Source organism: Lagopus leucura, unplaced genomic scaffold (genome assembly GCF_019238085.1).
Source record: "Lagopus leucura isolate 7727_CA_CO unplaced genomic scaffold, USGS_WTPT01 Super-Scaffold_100001, whole genome shotgun sequence".
Taxonomy (NCBI): Eukaryota; Metazoa; Chordata; class Aves; order Galliformes; family Phasianidae; genus Lagopus; species Lagopus leucura.
The window spans coordinates 76247162-76268602 of NW_024962262.1; the positions used below are offsets into that span (position 1 = coordinate 76247162).

General features: G+C 34.4%; 1 long non-coding RNA gene across 1 annotated transcript; it reads left to right on the plus strand.

Annotated features, from left to right (window-relative positions):
- The first annotated feature begins 981 nt into the window (after positions 1-981).
- On the plus strand, positions 982-21016 carry LOC122177956. The gene is made up of 3 exons (XR_006178209.1): positions 982-1015; positions 16811-16908; positions 19386-21016. It is a non-coding gene; the product is annotated as an uncharacterized LOC122177956 (long non-coding RNA).
- The last annotated feature ends 425 nt before the right edge of the window (positions 21017-21441 follow it).

A 21441-nucleotide genomic window follows, 5' to 3' on the forward strand; every position in this document is an offset into this window, starting at 1 on the left:
GTGTCTATTCCCTGACTTTCACACTACACCAGTATTTGGATTGGCATATCTGAAAATGTGATGTTTGCAGGGAAGTAAGATAGGAAAGGAACAATTCAGCTGAGCACCTGCTGGGACTGATACTGCTGTTGAAAGAAATGAATGTTAAATATGAGATTTGGAAGACTTGGATTTGATTCCCTGTTCTGCCACAATCCTCCATTATAACTCTTTGGTAAATTATTTAGGTTCAAACTAACAAGTATTTCAGCAACTAGTTGCCATGGATTTTAGTGGAAGTCAGAAGACTGAACACTAAATATATATGACTCTGGTCTTAGAAACCTTGTTTCATATGTGTAAATCCTCAAAAATGGAAAAGAATGGAATAAAAACTATGAAGGTCTTAAATCTTATGTCAGTGGAACACTGAAAAATAAAATACCTCTTTGTCATGTAATTATTTCCATACTGATATAATTATTTCCAATTACTCATATAGGATAACTGCAAATGTGCCCCACCAGGAATAAAGGGTGCAATTTATCTCTTTCGGGACAATACGAAAAATCAAAATTTGATTTTTTTACAAAGAAAATTTCAGTGGGTAAAATCTGATTTGCCTTTTCCTTTTGAAATAAAATGCTTCTTAATAAAAGATGTTGATGGTGCCTTTTCCAAGTTCCTTCAAAAAGAGTAAATGAATCAGCAAATTTTTGAATGACACTTTCTCATGAAAGCATTGATGGCTAGTAGCATATGTAGACATCCTCTAGCATATTTACACATCTCACTCCCTTTCCCCAGAATAATATCAGAGATTAATAATTTTTCCTGTGTGAAGTTTATTGTCTTAGACCTAATTCTCACCTTAGAGAAAAAGAAGACTCCTCCCTGACCTTCCCCCCCAATAAGCTGAAGTTTCCATTTCCTGCTTTGTTCCGGCACGCCTTCTGAAATAATAGGTGGAAGTCACATTTCTTCAGTATTGCTTTCGTCATAGCAAAAAGGTCTTCAGAAGCCTGGGAAAACAAAAGTGAGTAAGTAGCAATTTGCGTTTAAGTTCAAAGGGTGGGTTTCACTTACAGTGGTATTGTTCACGTTAGCTGTCCAGAATGCTGTCTGTTGATCAGATTAGCTGAATGAGTGATCAAATATTCATTTTCTATAAGTCAACTTTAGTTAATGAAAACAGGGGCAATGTGAACTGAATCGGAAGAGGCAGATCATTTGAATTATCAAATGGGGATTTGAAAGGATAGTAAGATGTCTTTTGACTGTGGGAGAGCTTTACAAAACAGTTTGAAAAGCATATCAGCCCTATCTACTAGCAGTAGCTTTTTTCATAAGCTAAATCAGCTGTTCCTGAGGATAATAGTTATAGTTTGATGTTTGAATAAGATCACACTTGATTTGTGTATATCTCATTTGTGTATATTGTGTATTTGTGTATATTTCTGTCTCTGACATTTTTAATGTCAGCTTAATTTTTTCCCCTTTATTACATAGAATCTATTCTCGCAGAATATATAACAACAACTTTTAGTCAATATTCAAATTTTTTTCAATTATATTAATTAATATTAGAACATAAAACTTCTCAGCAAACTACTTTTAATCCCAGTTGTGGTTGTCTTTGCTGATACCATCCCCAGTAACAGTTTATAGTCAAATTTTTGAGGATTTATAATGCTTTTCACTTGAAGATGCAAGTATTTTCATAATAATTGCTGATGTGTGCAATAGAGTGTTGAAGAAACTAAGTGTATTGACTTTCCTATAGAAAATTTGGCTATTGGAAGAATTAGGTATATTTCACATGGCAGTATTGGTGGACTGTGCAGAATAAGCAAAAAATTAGATGTGAAGAACTAAATGTATACTACAAAGTACACGTCTGGAATTTCTTTAAATCTTTACTATAATATTACTTGTTTCTTTACAAATGTAGAATTCTCATATGAATAATGTTATAAACACTGAATCCCCCTTCTCCTTTTCATTGAGAAGGGGGAATCGTTGTATTAATATGTTTTTCTTTCCCTTATTCCACATCTCCCACTAAATGTTTAACTTATTGCAAGTGTCAAATCTATGCGAAATAATTTTTGGAAGAAAAATTCCATTTAAGACAGGAAATGATCGATATTGTTTCTTGGCAATAGGAATGGTACAATATGTCCCTTTCACAGATAATATCTCTGTTGTTCAACTCAAATAATAAGTATTTTCATTATTAAAATATGATTATTATCTTTTAAAAGTATTGACATCTGAACATTGTACTGATAATTCGTTCCACTTCATTTGTGATAACGATGATCTGAAGATAAACCAAAAAACTATTTTAACAGGAAATCATAGGAGTTTCGTATGATTTAACTTTTTTTCCATCTCTGGAATGAGTATTAAGAAAGGCTGATGATAAATCTCAGATGGAAATAGGTGGAGTCCCCTTTGTTCACATGAAAATACACAAAACATTCTTGTGTGTTTTATGTTGGATAGCTAGCATTTGATTTTCTTTTTTTAATGCAAAAAGCTATGTATTGTTTGCTTGCTTTCTTCCATTACAACTGTTCCCCTGAGTAACAAGAATTAATATTTTTAATTTAGTCAGAAGCATCCCGGTAAACTGAATTTGAGATGGAAAAATTATGTTATTTATATGTACTGTATATAGGCTTTGCTACATCCTACAGAAATCAAAGATTTTCAGATGTTAAGGAGGGACTATTTCCATTTGCATGGTAAAAGGTCTTTTAGTAGAGACATGATTTAAAGTACTTTTTGTTTTCTTTTGTTTTCCCCCGCTACTCCTATGTTGAAAACACTAAATCATTTTAAGTGATTCAGAAGGGTGTGAGGAACAATAACAACTAGCACTTCTTGGGATGGGAAAACTACTCTCTTCCCTAGTGAACAAGGAAGTCTATCCACACCCAGTATTTTCCAAAAGCCATTCACCACCAGAAGAGAATAAGAGAAGGCGGGTGAAACTGAATTCAGTATAGAGTAGGGATAAGATAAAGGCTGATAAAACATGTGAAGTAATGTTTCTCAAGGTACATTTCTAATTTGTTAGGAACTGTTTTAAAATGTTCACCACTGATACCTTGTCAAGGCATTATCGAAGGACCATGTTACAAGACTAGGAATTCAAAATACAATTTCCTTCAACACATTTTTACAATGCAATTTCTATCAAATACATATTTTTATGTAGTTTTATCAAAAGAACATAAACAGAAAATAGACAATCACCCCTAAAACATAAGTGCCATGCAGTCAGGACCTTTATATGAAATTCTTGCCTCAAAGTCCCCAGCATTTCAGTGGTGTGTTCTAAGACAGCTTAAAGTACTTTTGAGGTGGTTAGATCAGATGCTGTTGAAATAGTTCTTGAATCAAGTTTCCTAAACCAAAACATCACCTGAGATGCTTGAAGTTCTTGGTATTCTCAAAATTTCACACTCTTCTGTCTTTGAATAGGCAAACAAAAGTTGGGTTGGCACAAAGCACACATTATCTTGACAGATGAAGTCAAAGTCTTCCTAAGAAATACACCCGGCTGTTTTTTCTGCTAGATATGGATCCAGTAGAGGGACTATAATGGAAAATATGCTAACAGAAGTGTGCTGTACAGGATAGAAAGGAAGATGATCAGGATCTGGAAAAAGTTTAAATTTCAGCAGGTGCACTATATTGTCTAAGCAAGCCCTAAAGCTATTTGGAAAAGAGTGTAAATAAGTGATAAATTTGACCTGAGATCCATTCTTGAGGCAATAGCTACATTCCAGTACATATGCATCAGAAGACACCAACAAAGGATTGTGGGACTGCTAATTGAGGAAATCCATTTTTAATGTCTGCATTGGCTGGTCATCACATGTGGAACACAATGGTAAGCATATTTTTAAGAAAAAAATTGTCTTGTGAAAGCCCTCTAGATAGTCTCCTCTTAAATTGCTATTGGCTCAATGTTCTTTTCATTTGGCCCAGTGAAGTCAGTACATTTTTTTAATCTTCATATTATTTCAGAGAAATAGGTACATTCAAGTACTTGATCATTCAAGGAATAATTTTCCAGATAATTATAAAGTTTATGCAGATCAGAAATAATATCAATTTTAAATCAAAATTAAATTAAATGTTATCTTTTCTCTGAACACTCACCTTTTCAACTGAGTGGTCAAAGAAAAAAATAGCAAGAAATTCTAGCAATTGCCAAAATTTAAAGCATTATTTATTCTTTCAAAAGATAAAATGCTTCCCCAAATGCTAAATGCGAAGTATGTACACATTTTCTAATTTTGAAGCCTGAGGAAGCTGTGAGGGTATCCTAACTTTGAGGCCTTAGGAAGTCATGAGAGCCTCATCCTTAGGACCATTCCAGTTTTTGGTAAAAATATAAATTACAAAAGTGATTGTTTTGTTAGTTTTGTTTTGTTTTTCTCTTCATTCTCAAGAAGTGAAATCAACTTTTATTTTAGTCAAAATGAGCTCATTTCATGAGTCCAGAAGACTAGACAAGTGATCCTTACATGCGATCCTTAATTACATAAAACTGTTTTTAGTGTTAAATGTACTTTAACAAGTAATGCATTGGAGATGTTTAATGAATTTGCAGAAAATACAGTAAAGATTAGACAAAATGGAAAAATATCAATGTTCTAAGGATTTTCAGCTGATCTGTATGTTGCTAGGAGGTAACTCATTTTGGAACACAGGATTTGTCTTGTGAATACCTCTCACTGAAATATCATTCCAGTCATCAATAAATAACTTGTTTTATAGTTTAGAAAAAATAAAGAAGGCTAACATTTCTATAAATGCAACATAGCTGACTGATGTCCTTTAATGTGGAGGCTTGTGTGCAGCCTTTACACACTAAACCAATTTAATTATTATTAGCAGTACAAGTTCCTGAACTAGATTATTGTACTCTGAAATAGTTTATTAATTCTATAAAAAATAACTAGAAAAAAGATCTAATCTCAAGTTTAGCTGATATTCCATAAAACACTGAATTGCACAGAAGTTACGCATAGTGACAGCAAATAAATGATCAATAGCTTTCATACTTTAGGAGGAAATGCGGATACATTTTATAAGAATCGTTTCTTTGCTATTCAAATTTCATGATGTATACACTGTTGTCCTTTCTGAATACAATTTTCCTTCTACATGGTGGATGTGTTTGTCTTAGGTTTATGTTTTCTAGTGTACAGTCCTTGCCTTTGAGATTCGTTAGGATTCAAGAATGTATGTCAAAATACAATTTTTGTGGATTTTGAACTAGTTCCTCAAGTGGAAGATAAACAGGTCTGTTTTAATTGTGCACTAGAGAGGTCCTCTGATATTCCCTTCTTGCCAATGGGATTATTTCTTATATTGCATCTTAACTTGTACATAGATGAGTTTCACAACTTTTTTAACAGAAGTTTATAATACCTGAGGCTGACAGAATATTTAATGAGGATTGCTGGAGATTATTACTCCCACTTTTGTTTGTTTCTTTGTTTTGCTTTTTGTTCATTAAACTAACAGAGAAATGGGAAATGTAAAATAATAGTAGCAGGAAATTTTCTTCCTGTTTGTAAATCAAATACAATTTCAATATTCCCCTGAAAGTCCATGAGGAACTATATTTGAGACTAAATCATTCAGTTTAAGAATGAAGGCCTCTTGAGTTTGGGATTAAGTGTTTGCATATAAAGGAAGCTTCCAGGTGCTTCAAAGACTTCAGTATGGGGAGCTTTTGAAGCCATACTGTTTTATCACATACTATGTGGTAAGAATAAAGAGACCAATATGAATTAAATAATTAGGTATTTTTTATTATTATTTTTAACTTTAAAATTCGAGACACTTACTTTGTGCCTCATTAGGACAGATTTTGTTCTGTTATGTTAACAAATGCATAACAAAAAGATCTAAAAACAATTGCTTTATAACCACAGTGGAAACATTGCCCATATTTGGAGGAAGGACCATTTCAAATCACAATATGTGTAATTAACTCATGCTCTGCCTGATTGTGTGCTTTCTATGCTTTGCAAATAATTTCTCCCCAACATCTGTGCACACAAAAACTATACCCACTGCAAAACAAAAACGTGAGCCCCAGAGGATGAAGAACTATGAGCCACAGGGGAAATTAGACTGCATTCCATGCACACAAGCTCATATATATCTGATTATTTTTAAACATTAGAATGGCTTTCATTCTGTTTCTTGGTACAATTAGTTTAAACCACAACTACACAATTTGTTCCGTTTGTTTCTATGGAGACATTTTACTTGCGATGAGTGTACCTCTTTAGCTAGTATATACTAAGGGGACACAGTTTTAAACCAGTAAAATCTGAGTGGACTCTATTGATATTTCAAAAATTGTCACTGTGTAACAGACAACATAGTAGGGAATATTTCCTAATATGTGTTTCTCTCCAGCTGATACATCAGTATCTTCTTGAAACCTTTTAATGGTCTCTTGATGTGGGATGACTGAAAGTACTGCATCATCAGTGCATTACAATGAAGGGTAATGCAGTACTTAGCACTCACTCTGGTGAATTAGAAATACAGATTTATTATATAAAATTTGGCATGAATTGAAACAAAAGAATACAGACAAAATAAACAACCATCTGCAAATAAATGATAGTTTGTTAGCATTTTTTTCTAGAGCTTTTCTAGACTGTTTCCCTTCAGAACATTAGTACTCATTAAAATGTTTATTTGTTTGAAAGATTTGCTGAATACTTATTGTTATATGTAAGTTCAGAACTGCAGTAGAAGAACTTCATCTATTCCTAGCAAATAAAATTCAAGAGAAAAGCATGAACCACTCTGATTTTCTGTTTTCACATTATGAATCTTGGTGCACACCAATCTGATAAAGTTATATTTGTCCAATTTTTATTCAGTACAACTAGTATTGGTTGTAGCTATCAATTTTAAAACGACGTTCAATGAGCATATTTGCCCACAGCTGACTTACAGTTTATCACCCTGCCTGGATTTAAATAAATATACCAGCATCACTGAAGCATGGCAGAAATTGACGTGTCCTCTGCCTCTGTGAATTTTCTCATTTTGTCACCTAGTAATCTGTTGGAATTAATTTTACAGTATGATTTTATACTGTTCATGGGATCATATTAAATCAAGAATTGGTAACTGCTCCATGTCTTTTTTAACTTAAATTTTATTTTTAAAAAGCAGTGTTCTGCAAGCATGGATGATTTCCCACTGGTCTGTGGGGAAAAAAAATGTTGCACAGCAGAGAAAGCAGGTAACACTAGATTTTTGTAGACAACTGGAAATAAATTTGAAACAAACAATATTTCCCAACTTTTATAGGACTCAAGCTATTCAACTGTCTGTGTTACGTGTCTAGATTGCCAAAGTCTATCTGAAATTGATACACATTTTCGTATTTATGTAAATCTTCCCTAGAATTGCATGTTTATTTGTGATACTGAGAAGTATAACAGCCTTTAGAACTCTGCTGCATTACTGTTTTGTTTTGTGTTTTGTTGCTGTTGATATTGGAACCACAGAGCCTATCTAGATAGACAAAGTTTCATTAAATTGAAGGAACTGCTTATTTTATTTCCTGACGTATGGAGAAAAGATGCTACCCATTGAGGCCAGTGAGCTTCTCAAACAGTTATTGGAGTCCTCAGCACTACTGAGATCAATGAGCTGCTAACTTAGTCTGACTTAAGTTCATGTAATTATGCTGGAGAATCACTTGTGGTTTAGTCTTAAACTGTCCAGCCATGGAAAAATGTTGTTATTACATAACTTTGAAATCAAGAATTTCAAATGCCTGGATTTAAAAAAAAAAAAAAATTATCTTCAGAGGTTTCAAAATAAATAGACTAGCTAGAACATTTCTCTTGCAGTACACACAAAACAAACAAAAAACAAACTTATAAGCTCCCTCCCTGCTTCATAATATAAATACAGGCAGGTAAGTTTGACTTAATTCTAACTTGGTTGGAGAATATGCCTGTTTATTACTTTTTTTGTAGGTAGAATTTTATCAAACCTATAGAGTCAAGAAGAGAAAATTCTTAGTATCCCTCAAGAAATATTTTCCAGCATCATTCAGTGTTATTTGTTAAATTTGGTCATTTACTGATTTTCTTCAAAATCAAAAACATGTTCAGTGATTTCATTTTCCCATCTGAGATTACATTATGCATAACAATGTAGTGATACTTAATTTCTACTCTAATTATGAAATATATTTTAAGTACATGGCAAGCAAAAAAGTCAAATGTATTAATTGCTGCTATTTGGAATAACTGATGTATTTCACATAAACGTTTTGTTTTAAGCTTCACTATAAAATTAAAAATGAAAACTAAGAGTGAATTATGAGATATACAAGTAAAATTGTTATTCTCCTTTCCATGTGATGATATATTTTTCAAATGAATTCCTTCTAGCACCTCCAAATCTATATGTAATCAAGCTAGATCAGCAGTCTTACTTCGTATTTATATTTAGATTTTCTTGTTTTCTCTTTTAATCTCTCAAGAAAAGTGAGCAAAAGAAAAAGAAATAAATGTGGCTAAATACTGTTGGCTTCTCATATGCTGAATGGAAAAAAAGGAAAACTTATGATCTATCCAGTGATATGACAAAAGATCTGTGATTTTAATGTTGAAATAATTTGGAATTCTAGTAGATCATTCATTTCATCCCAGATTTGGGGAAAAACATAAAATATGTAATAGAATCATAGAATCAGAAAATCATAGAGTCACAGAATATCTTGGGTTGGAAAGGGCCTCAAAGACAAGGGGACCCCCCTTGACCAGGGGCAGAGTTGTCAACCACTTGATCAAGCACTATTTCAAGGTGTCTAGGACCCTGGCCTTGAATACTTCCAGGGATGGGGCATTCACAGCTTCACTGAGCAACCTGTTCCAGAGCCACAACACCCTGTCTGTGAAAAAACTTCCCCCTGACATCTACTCTAAATCTTCCTTCTGTTAGTTTAAAACCATTGCCTCTTGTTCTATCACTGTCTACTCACGTAAGAAGTTGATTTCCCTCATGTTTGTAATTTCCCTTTGAATATTGGAAGACCGTAATGAAGTCTCATCAGAGCCTTCTCTTTCCAGATTGATAAAACCCAACTCCCTCATTCTGTCTTTGTAGAAGAGGTGCTCCAGCCCTCTGATCACCATCACGGCTTCCTCTCAACCCTCTCAAACTGCTCTACATCTTTCCTGCGCTGGGGTCTTCAAACCTGAATGCCATACTCCAGGTGGGGCCCAGCGAGTCTGCAGACACATACTAGATAATATGAAGGACTTGTATATAGACTTAAGGACATACCTAATTTTAGGTAAATTTCTGTAGAAGAAAAACTAAATTATGCAGCACAAGAAAGAATGTATAAGAATGGGATGAGATACTTCTATTGGCACAGTTTTCTTAGTATAGTCATGGTTGTATTTTGAATAGACTTATCTTGTCAGCTACTAGAAAAACAAGAAAAAAAAAGTCTTAATTCATAGTCATGAAAACTAAAATCAATTCTATGTGAAAGTTTCTTATTCACAGCATTGGAAGCTGAAATTTCTGTTGCAGACTGATGCATCTCATTTGAGACATTGCAAATATGTATCTTGATTTCCTTTTGAATAGGCATTAACTATTTATCAGTATGCTTTACATTGCCTAGTTGCTAAGAACAGCAGCTTTTTACTTCATTAGCTGTCCACAGAAGACTAATTAGTGACCATTTAGTTCAGCTCTTCAACTGTTTTTTCAATTATTAGCAGTTTACTTGCTCATTTTTGATCCAAGGTAGGTTTGAGGACTTTAAGTATCTGTGAACCACCAAACTCTCCATTACAATTAACTGTATGAAACGGGAATGAAAACTGGGAAAGTATCTTGTAAATAGATTTTACATCTGAAGGTGGAAGGACAACTTTAATAAATAGTTGTTCTCAGTAATAAGAGTAAAGCAATACTGAAATATCTTGGAGTCAATAATTGTGTTTTCTTCTGAAAAAATGAATCCTGAAACAATAAATTGCAAAGCATCTTATGCTAAATTTTACAATAGCCATAGAGCTAATTTTAAAAAATTATTACATATTTGGCAACTAAATATATTTTACTTGGTAATTGCTAAAGAAACACGAGGCATACCACAGCACTAGTATTTGGGTTGTATAGAATCTTAAGCCATGGGAAAGTATTGTGCTTGAGACAAGTTCAGCTAAGCACTGATGTCTGATCACAAAATTTATAGCTGACATTAATGTATATTACAGATACTAAGAACAGTGCTGTACTTCAACTTGCTAAGTAAATCTTGGTAGCCAAAGATTTGGTATAAATGCACGCTATTTCATGCTACAATTTCTGCTATGCCCAAGGTTTTTAAATCTAGGAATAATTTCCTCAAGACACTGAGAACTTTTAAAAGAAATTTATGAACTATTTAGTATAATTCATGCAATAGTTGTACACAGTTTTCCATCCAAAGAAAAAGAAATAACTAACTTCTATTTGCATTATCAAATTTACAGTGCATCTTGCTTTACAGTCATTTTCAACACTAAGAATGCTCTTTGAAATCATAAAATGATTTTAGTTGAAAGGGAGCTCAAAAGCCACCGAGCCCCAACTCCTGACACGGGCTGGGCTGCCCCCCACCAGCTCAGGCTGCCCAGGGCCCCATCCAACCTGACACTGAGCACCTCCACAGAGGCACAGAGGGCACCACAGCTTCTCTGGGCAACATGTTAATACATTATTTCATATCAGTAGCTTTACTTGATTTTTGTACTTTGTTGCATTTTAATTTCCATGCATTAGTGAAATTTTCTTATCTCTGAACCAAGTTTGACTTTCTTCCCTTATTTCATATTTATGCACTTCTAGAAGTGGTCAGATCTCACCTTTACCACCTTCCAATCCCAATGGAAAATATTGTTTACATCTATTTTAATGTGTTTAGATAATTCAGAACACTTAAGAGCACAACTCTGCTCAATAGGAGTTGCTAAGGTGTACGTAAAACAAGAAAAATAGCCTTGTTCTCTTTTTGGACCTTCTAGCAAGTGTTACTCCAGTTTCCCATACTTTGCTGTATCCATCACTCCTGAAAAGTAAGTGAGTAAATGGACAGCAGGCACAGACCTAGGTTGTACACACAGTCACTGAAGACAGGGAGGTTTTGTGTTTTGAGTCCTACATGGATGACATTATTTGGAAGAAAAACTGTAATGCTATCACAGAATTCACCTTCTCCACTTCTGGGGATCGCTGAGCAATCCCTGCTGATTTATGAGATTCCAATACACCATTGTAAAGTGTTCACTGACAGTGCTGACAGCTCCATGCTTCTGCAGACACCTGCTGTGCATGCCAATATGTATGACTAAGCTTGTATCTGTTGAAAATTCCAAACAGTTCTATAACATTCTCCTATACCAGAAAGACAGAATCTAAAATCATTAAGAAGCCTTCTTTATTTTGTTGCTGGTTTCTCTTCAGAAGAAGGTACTGCATGCAAAGATTAATTTTTCTTTACACAAAGAGTAATGATTCACACAGATATTCATCACACTAGGAGAGGATTTCCTTTCGGAACAGTGATGAACATCATACTCGTATATAATTGTGTTCCATTGTTACACATATAGGAATGTCTATTTTAGCATGAATAGACTGAGAACTTTGTGAAGTGTTTCATCAGCATGTGATCTTGTATGGCTTTTTGTATTAAACCATACTTTGTATGCTTGGCTGTCAGACTGTCTTCCCTGAAACTGTGGTGAAGTAGTTAGACCACATTCAGGAGAAACTCAGGAAGGTGATGGCTGATTTTGATGACATTTAAGATATTGCATGACTAGATTTGATAATGCATTTAGTGCCATGGAATGTATCTGAAATGCAATTTGATCATATCTGTTCAGATGTTGGCCAAAAATTACCGATGGAATGGGAAAAGGAAAGGGAAGGAATCCTATAAAAAGTTACATTCCTATTTAAGGAAGCAGTATAAAAGGGGTATGTAAGTAAAATGCATGTATGTAAGGAGAAGGGTGTATGTATGTAAGTAGGTAAGTTGCTGTTGCTTTAATGAAATACCATTCTACTGATTTACAATGGATGCTGCTGGAATATATTCATATTTTTTAAAGGATTCCTTACCTATCCTTTCAGGCAGTTTGATATGGGGATGTTCTCTAGCATATTGCACCTCACTATATTATTGTGTAAATAGCTGCAGCACTTTCTGTATGGTGGTGAGGTAAACTTTGTTAATACACCATCAAAACTCCTCTTGAGTAAGTGTTCCTCCTGTATCTCGGGTGCAGGACAATTTGTCTAATCTCTTATATGTGTCATTTGCTCTGTGTGGTGTGTGGTCCTTCAAGGAGTATAATCATAGTATTTAAAAAAAAAAAAAAAAAAAAAAAAAAAGGCAATACAGTACAAATACAGTACAGAAGAAACATAAAATAATTGATTTCTTTTATTTATACCAGATATTTTTTCATAAGAAAAGACAGAAGATATACGAAAGTTGCTTGTGATTCTGTCTTGTTATTGTCTTGATATTGTCTTGTGAATTACAGCCAATTTAATAATGCTTTTTCTAATATACCAGCTTCCAGATCCTCCTATTTATCCTTTATATTGCTCATAAAGGAAAAATATTTATATTGCTTAATCTCACAGTGTTGTACAGACTTCAAAGCTATCCAGCAGGTTGTCTTTATATTTTCAATTGGCCCTGTCTTTTTACATTTTCTGTGAATTCCTATTCTCTTTCTGATACTTGTAGTTTCTATGCACATACCGGATACTCTTGTCATCATTCCAGGTTCAAATGTCTGCTAGCAAACCTAGCAAGTCTTTATCCAAAGTTGTCCTTCACTAGTTCATAGTGAAATTGTTAATAATCATTCTCCTGTAGTCAAGTGAGTCTAAATCCATAGCATACTTTCATTTGTGATATCTTGAGTCTCCATTCTTGTTCACAAAGAATAGAGATTCCCAGGTTTATTATTATTATTATTATTATTATTATTATTATTATATTATAATAATAATAACAATTGTTTGTAGTCGAGATCACTGTGATACTTTCACTCATTGATAATAATCAACACTGCTACAAGTTTTAACTTTTTTCTATATTCCAGTCTTTTTACCAATAGCTTGTTTATTTTTTACCTGTAGAGGACCTACTGAAAGTTCAGTTCCAAAGAGTATTTCCTCAAAATCTTGAAGTGATGATTGATGGAATTAATATTTTCTTAGGTATAGTTAATCTGTGTACTGTGCAATTTTCTATGTTGTGCTGTGAAACATTTGAGAAACATTTGAAAAAAAAAAGCTATATTGGTTCTTTCTATTGTTGGTATATTGATATCCTGTACTTTATTTGTATTTGTGCTTTCAGACATAAGCTGAAATATATTTATATACAAACTTTTTTATATTAACATAAAATTGGAAGGTTTAGGATAAGGTATTAAAATCTGGGAAATAAACCACATCCAAAGCTCTTAAGCAAGGTAAAGAGATCCCCAAACGTGAGTAGAATACTGCTAAATTGTTGGAGAATTTCCAACTGTTTTAAATTGAGATTCCCAAAGTATCACAAGAACACCAACATCACAGGTTTGATCTGTTCTATGTTCCAAACTGATCCACTGTTATTCTGAGATGCATAATTTTTTATATTGCTTAGTAAATCCCTGTTTCCCTTCTGTCGACATCCTTTTACTTTTTCCTAAATTCGAAGTCAGTTTCAGGAAGCAAACCATTTTCCAGATATGCCAAGATGGGATTATACTGTCTGTCCTCATGCATCATCTCTGCTTTCTAGCTTTTAATAAACAACCTAAAAATGTAGTTATTACTGCTTATAACATCATGATCTTTTATCTCTAAGACCTCTCCTCTCAAGGTTTCTTGAGAAGCAGGGCAGATAACAACAGGATGCTGTTTTATCATAGGCAATTTTCTGATTTTTCTTTTTTGTTGTTGTTGTTTCGTTGGTTTTCTATTGTGGTTTTTTTTTTTTTTTTTTTCCTACTCCAGATTTACTCTTCCCCAGGTGAAGGACTTTGCACTTTCCTTTGTTGAATTTTATGAGCACTGCATTGGCCCATCCCTTCAGCCTGCTGAATTCCCTCTGGGTGGCAGCAAGAACTTCGTCTTACCAGCCACTCTTCCCAGTTTGGTGTCATCAACAGCCCCATCATCCAGATCGTTAATGAAGATGTTAACTAGCCCTGGAGCCAAGGTCATACCAGTAGCTACTGGTCTCCATCTAGACTTCAAGCCACTGGTCAAAACACTGAGCTTAGCTAACTAGCTCACTGCCTGTTTGTCCGTCCCATACAACAGCATATCTGCAGAGAAGTTGCTCGATCAAGGTGGACAGTATTTACTGATCTCTCCTCATCTCTTAAGTGAAGGATTTCATTGTAGAAAGTTGTCAGTTTGGTCAAGTACCATTTCCCTTTGTGGATCTGTTCTGACTACTCCCAGTAATCTTTTTATCCTTCATATTTTATCTTTGATGCCTGTGATCTAGCTCCAGCTGTTCCTTGGCTCTGGCTCCAATTGGGAACATGGATTTTTCTAGTTCCTGACTGCTGTTATTTAAGGGAACACTTTGGAGGCATTTCTTATTTTCTTTGCATCTGAATTTGCTATGACCATAATATCTGTCTCTACTCATCTGCATTGCAGCTGAAACCACTAGAAGTGGGCATTCACATCATGACAAGGAATAAGTTAAATATGCTACATGAAGTTTGACAAGAATGAGAAATATTTTTGTTTTAAGAAAGGTCACCATTGCCTGTGATATTAGCAGCATGTCATATGTAATTGATTTAATCATGTTTTCAAATAAAACAAGCTGTAGTCCAGGAATTCCACTAAGGAGAAAGAACTATTTATGTTTATTCTTGAAGACATCCTAATACATTCTACTTGCTTTGAGATGAAATAAAACATATACTTGAAAGGCTGAATCTTCATGAAAGATAAATGGTGTTCAAAAGATTAAAAAAAATAAATCAAGGCATATTTAAAAAAAAACCATTTTTTTAAGTATGGGGGGCCACAGACATTTGATCTTGTATTATAAAACCAAAGACAAGAAAAACAAATGTCTATTTCAGTATGAAAGTTTAAATATCTTTTCTTAATAGTTGAAATATTCTGATGAAAATATCTCAATCTTCTACTTTTTTTTCCCCCCAATGGAAAAATAAGTACATTTCCAAACATTTGATGTTACATGACTTGCTATTTTCATAAGTCAGTTCAAATAGAAAATATTATTAGCTCTGTTGAAATGTTAATAACCTAATTTCTTTTTTTTTTAAATTGCTTAGAGTGTATGTTTCTTTTGTCAAATATTCATTGCACCAAAAAAACCCCACAGAATGTCTCTGACACTATCATAATAGCATATACAAGTAGGTCCTTTTTAACAAGTTTTCATTCTGAAAGCTGTCATTTATCTGCATATTATGCTGTGATATACTCTACTAAAAAGAAAAAAAGAACAGGAATATATGGGGAGGAAGTGATGGGAGGGAACATCTTAGAATCAATGATTATCAAGCACATTAACCTTCATTGATTTATTTGTCATGATTGCTCTTTTGAAATATTTATCTTTGCTTTTTAAAATAGCAAAGTAACAGCTATCTAGGAAGGAAATACTGACTTAGCAATGAGTCTTTCAAATTCGATGTAGAATATCTGGAGGTGGAATACACTCCACAGAGTTTCTTGCTTTGAATGTTCATGCCTCACCGGAAAGCCTCTCCTTCCTAAGACAGTAGGGCTTTCTCTTAACAGTTTCTAGGGGAAATTTAATTTAGATCTGTGTTTTCTCTTAAAAAAATGTGGGGAATGACGAAGACTCTTCCTGACAGCCAACTGATGCACAACAATATGAATAAAAATGTCTTTTAAATGATATAAACACAAAGAGTTACTGGTATATTCTCGTTAGGTAAGTTACCTGAATATTTGTTCAGTATGCATCCTCTCTAGAGTTATAAAGAATCATTCAGCTGTTTTACTGACATATAGATCATGGTTAACTTCTTATTTATTAGGCCTTAGAAGGACTTCTTGGCAAGTCCATTTGGCTTGCAGTAGGGAAATGTGTGCTACAACTGCTTAAACAAGATTTGGCTTGCTCATACTACAGTAACATCATTACCTGTGTTGCCAGGGTCTTGTTTCAGATTTATAGACAGGGGGGTGACATCACTGTGGTTCTTCAACATTTACACCTCATTTGCTGAATCATTCTGGAATAAGAAATGCATCTTTCATGTAAAACTCCCATTTCAATTACACGTCATTTGCCCTCCCATATTACAAGAGAGGAGTCAATTTACAGGATTATTCATGATGATCTTCTTGGAATCTTAATAACACCTCACACTGTAAGCCAGCATTTCCGTAGCACTTCATCATTATGGTGTTTTATCACTTAACAGAATTAATGATTACTTAACAACACTAGCTATACTGGAGGTGAGTTGGCAAGTTGGCCAGAACTTAAGACTTCTAAAGTTGCATTGGCTTATAATTTAGTTAATTACCATGCAAATAGGTGCAGAAGGGAACTGTGTAGTGCTCTGTTTTTTATCTGTGCTCTATGCTCCTAGCAACATTTCAATTCCAGTATACCTTATGTCAGCTTAAAAGATATTTTAGTGTGCAATGAGTCAGTGGTAGTGCAACTGAAATGGGTTAATACTCTTGCTCTGCCTTTTGTACATTTTAGGAAACCACACTTGGAATGGGCACCAGTTGTTATCCTTAACTAAAATCTCTGTGCAGAACCTGTAGACATGGGCCAAATTATCTTCCCACATCTTTAAGGTCAGTATAGAAAAGGAGATAGACATTTTGGGGATTTTACATATAGAATAGTCACTATTCACACTTCAAATGAATTATTTGGCTTGAAAAATTCTACTTGTTTTGAACAACAACAACAAAAAAGAAATCACATTGGTTTGGGCAATATAGATGAAATAATATTTGTCAATAGCCATTAAACTTATTCCATGTGACTACCTCAGTTGCTAGTTTTCTAAAACAGACTGTGCTCCCTAAACACTTAGATTGGGAAAAAGCAATTGCCTGCACTTTTTCTTCTGATTTTTTCTGGATGCATGCTAGTAAAGCCTTTGCAAAAATTAGAGACCCCTCGATTTCATGAAAACCAGGATATCATTACTTTCTTTGTTTCCAACACTGCAACAAGCACATGTGCAGGAACAATTTTTCTGTTGCATCTATTATTTTAACAGATATTTCTCAGACATACAAAAAGCACAATAGTTGCTTTATGAATATAAGGTTCTTTTAGATCTTTGTAATGGGCACTTTAGTAGCCCATTAAACTTTAGTAGCCCATTACACTTTAGTGGCTTTACATAATTGAATCATGCTTTAAGGTAAAGGGCAATAATTTTGTCTCACTTTTCTCTTGAGAAAAACTACAATTTCTTACCCATCAAACCCTAATTTTTTAAACTTCACAGACCTCAAAAGGCATAGAGGCATCAAGGAAAAAGACTGGATTACATTTCTAGAGGGAAAAGACTAATAGCTGTATTTTTGGGGGAAAACTAGAACATAAGGTAGGTCTGGATGACATTCAAGTTTGGGAAGGAGCATTTCAGGATTAGTATAATATTGATCTGTAATTACCTCTCTTTATGATCAGAAAACTCTTGATATCTTTTGCCTGGAGAAAGCTATTCTGCTCACATGATGTTAAGGATTGTCAGTTCTTGCCAAAAGGAGCACATCTCAGCAACAGTTCCTTCCAACAAAGACCAATAGAAAAGCAGAATGGAAGTCAGAGACATAAAATAGTTGCAGTGATTATACCTGAGAGATACATCTGAACACAAACATAAAAAGTAGTTTCTCTTCTATAGATTCTCTTCTTTAATTTCCATTTCAAATGTTTAGGAAGCCCAGATTCTTGGCCAATTAGATTAATTGCCAGTGTAATAATGGACAATAAAGGCAAAGATACAGTAAAATAGAAACTTTGAGGAAAATTTGAAAATATATAATTGTAGGCAGAAGGAAAATGCTAGCAAAGCCAGAAATTTCCTCCAAACTCTTAAACATAAAAATAAACAAAGCAAAAAAAAAAAAAAAAAAAAAAAACACCAAAAACAAACAAACAAAAAAAATCCACACATTTAAAAACCTGTATCAATGGTTGTCTAACATTTGTACAGTTCTTGTCATGATATCTCTAGGAATTTTTGTGTAATACGAATAACTAAAAGGTGATGTGGAGATGTACATAATTGCAGTAAATCTTTGTGGTTTTGGTCCCAGAAGACTACATTTTCAGATCACTATTAGTTACTTTCAACAGTGAAAAGCTAAAGATGAAGATGATGCTATAGAGATTATAAAAGGTATTTCCAAGACATCACAGTAAAGTATGGATTACTGTAAATTCGTATTCAGCTCTGTTTTACATTATGCACACATGCAGATGACTGTTGCTAAAATTAACTGGTTTTTTTTATAACGCTCTGTGCTTTTGAAATAAATCTATATCTCAGTACAAATATGAAATGATATCACCATTCACAAAATTTATGTATCTTATTAGTTCACAAGGTTTTTTCTAATAATCATGGTACAAGAATTAATTGGAAGTACAGAACCCCTTACTACTCAGACTTGTAGTCTTAAGTCTTAAATAATTTTTGAGTTAAAATCAGTAAATTCTTCTCAAACAATGGATCTTTACTTCTCAAAATTCTGTTTTACTTCAGAGTAATTAGACCTGAAAGTGACTTCAGTAGTCAAAAAGCATCAATTAACTACTTGCCAGAGAGTTAATACTATGGTAACAAATATGGTCGTGAAAACATGAAGTACATACATAGCATGCTCCATAATACCTTGAATTTTGTACAAGATTGTTTGCATCAGATGAGGTAATAAGCATTTTTTCTGAATTTCAATGTCTTAGTAAAACACTACTGTAATTTGTTATATATTACTCAACATACAGGATTACTGTTACCAAAATAGAATCTTATTCCAGGACTTTACCTCTGTTAGCAGGTGGGCTAGACTCAGTGTTCTCTTGAGGTCCTTTCCAACCCTTGCAATTCTGTAATTTTGTGACTTTGTCATATGTTTAAATCTGATTATGTGCAATGGTGAGTGCTGCATGAAGAGGCCTGCACTTCATATGAATATTTAACCAACGTCATTGTTGCCCATTCATCACACAAAGGGCAACAGCTTAAATAATGTTCCTTTTATTCAGTTATTTATGTGTTACTATGCTTTCTTCTTCCTGGGCACAGGTAAACCTAATGAAGGCCAAGTGCAAGGTGTTGCTCTTGGGGCAATCCCAGACCTGTCTTCTCCAAAGAACTCATTGAGGGCAACCTTGTACAGAAATACTTGGAAGACCTCGTTGATGAAAAGCTGGACATAAGCCAGAAGTGTGTGGTCTCAGCCTGGAAAGCCAATGGTATCCTGGTCTGTATCAAAAGAGGGATTGCCAGCAGGAGGAGGATTGTCTGCCTTTGCTCTGCCCTTCTGAGGCTCCAGCTGGAGTACTGTGTCCAGGCCTGGGGTCCACAGCACAAAAAAGATGTGGAGTTGCTGAAGAGTGTCCAGAGGAGGCCATGAAGATGAATGGAGGGCTGGAGAACTTCTCTTGTGAAGATAGGCTGAGGGAGCTGGGCTTGTTCAGCGTGGAGAAAAGAAGGCTCTGGGGAAGCTCTTTCAGCATGTCAGTAATTGAAAGGAGATTACAGACAGGAACTATCGTTTCATACAGGGAAATAGTGACAGAAAAACGGGGAACAGTTTATAGGAAGGGGGATTTAGATGAGATATTGTAAAGAAATTCTTTATTCAGAAATGATGAGGTGCTGGTGCAGCTGCCCAGAGAAGCTGTGGTGCGCCATTACTAGAAGTGCTCAAGACCAGGTAGGATGTGGCCTTGGGCAGCCTGAGCTGGTGGGGACAGTCCTGCCCACAGCAGGGGTTGGGGCAGGGTGGGCTTTGAGGTCCTTTCCAACTCAAGTCATTCTGTGATTCTGTCATTCTGAACTGTTGCCCTTAATGATGGAGTTTCAGGCTCAGGAGTAGTATAAATTATTAAAAATCTCTAAGGAGATTGTACTTCTCCTTAAAGTTTCAGGTTTCTGACATGTTTGTTGCTGAATATATCTCAATATTCATAACGTTTTTATGTACTTTGTATGTGAGAGAGTGATTTTATCTTTTAGTAACTTTATTTATACTCTTTCATTAAACTGGAGAATTGAGAATGTTGGAGACTGCATCAGAGAAGAAGGACAAAACTGCAAAGTTCAGCGTGATATTGGAATACTAACAATCCCAGTAAAGTTGCACATGGTAGGAGAAGTGGTCTGGGTAGGGATTACTGAAATATTTAAGTTTTTCTGTGTGCCAATAAACTGTGCAAAAAGCTGGAAACAAAATTTCCCCTGATGCAGGTAAAGAGAAATGATGGAGAAGTTATTAGATTTCCAACAGCTTCAAGGATCAGTCCTTATTGCATTAAACTTTGTTTATAATAAGTATCACAGAATCTGCTGCACAAACACTAAGATTCAGGTGGAAATTTTTTGGGGGACATTTCAAAATATGTGCTGTGCCAGTCAAAATCTTTCTGATCTCTTACCTGGTTCTCTGAACATGTCTTCCCAAAGAAACCAAGGAATTTGTTGAGGAACAGAGAGTGGGCTCTACTTGAGCCCAGGTTTTGGCAATTGAATTCCCAGCGTAAGTATCTTCAAGCTAAGCAAAATACATGAGTTCAGTGCAATAAGATTGCTGTACTTCCCAAACTATAATTCAATACAATGAAATATTTGGCAGATCGAGCACTAAAACATAAACAGGTAAGGATTTCAACAGGACTTTCATTTTTTTGTCTATCATGTAATACATTTATGAATTTTCAGCATTTTTTTTCAACAAATATGCAAACAAACAAAATAAAATCCACATTAATCACTGCCTTTCTTAGTGGCTCTGAGTAAAATCAATACTGTGGTCTTTAAACACTGAACATTTACAGATTTCAAATCTTCATACCTTTGAATACCACAAAAACTTTTCACATCCAAACAGTGCAAAGCCACATAGTTTTGTGTTTTATTTATTAAAAAAAAATAAAAGATGTGATCTAATTCACAATAACTTGGCACCAGGAATATCTGGTATTAAAAGACAATAAAAATGTCCCAGAATCCTTGCTTCTGTACAGTTTGTGATTTTCAGTGTCTATACTCAGAAAGTTCTGACTAATGGCAAATTGGCCATGTGATTTGGTCTGTAAAATCCACAGGTCTCACTCTGTTTTTAATTTTATGGGTGTAA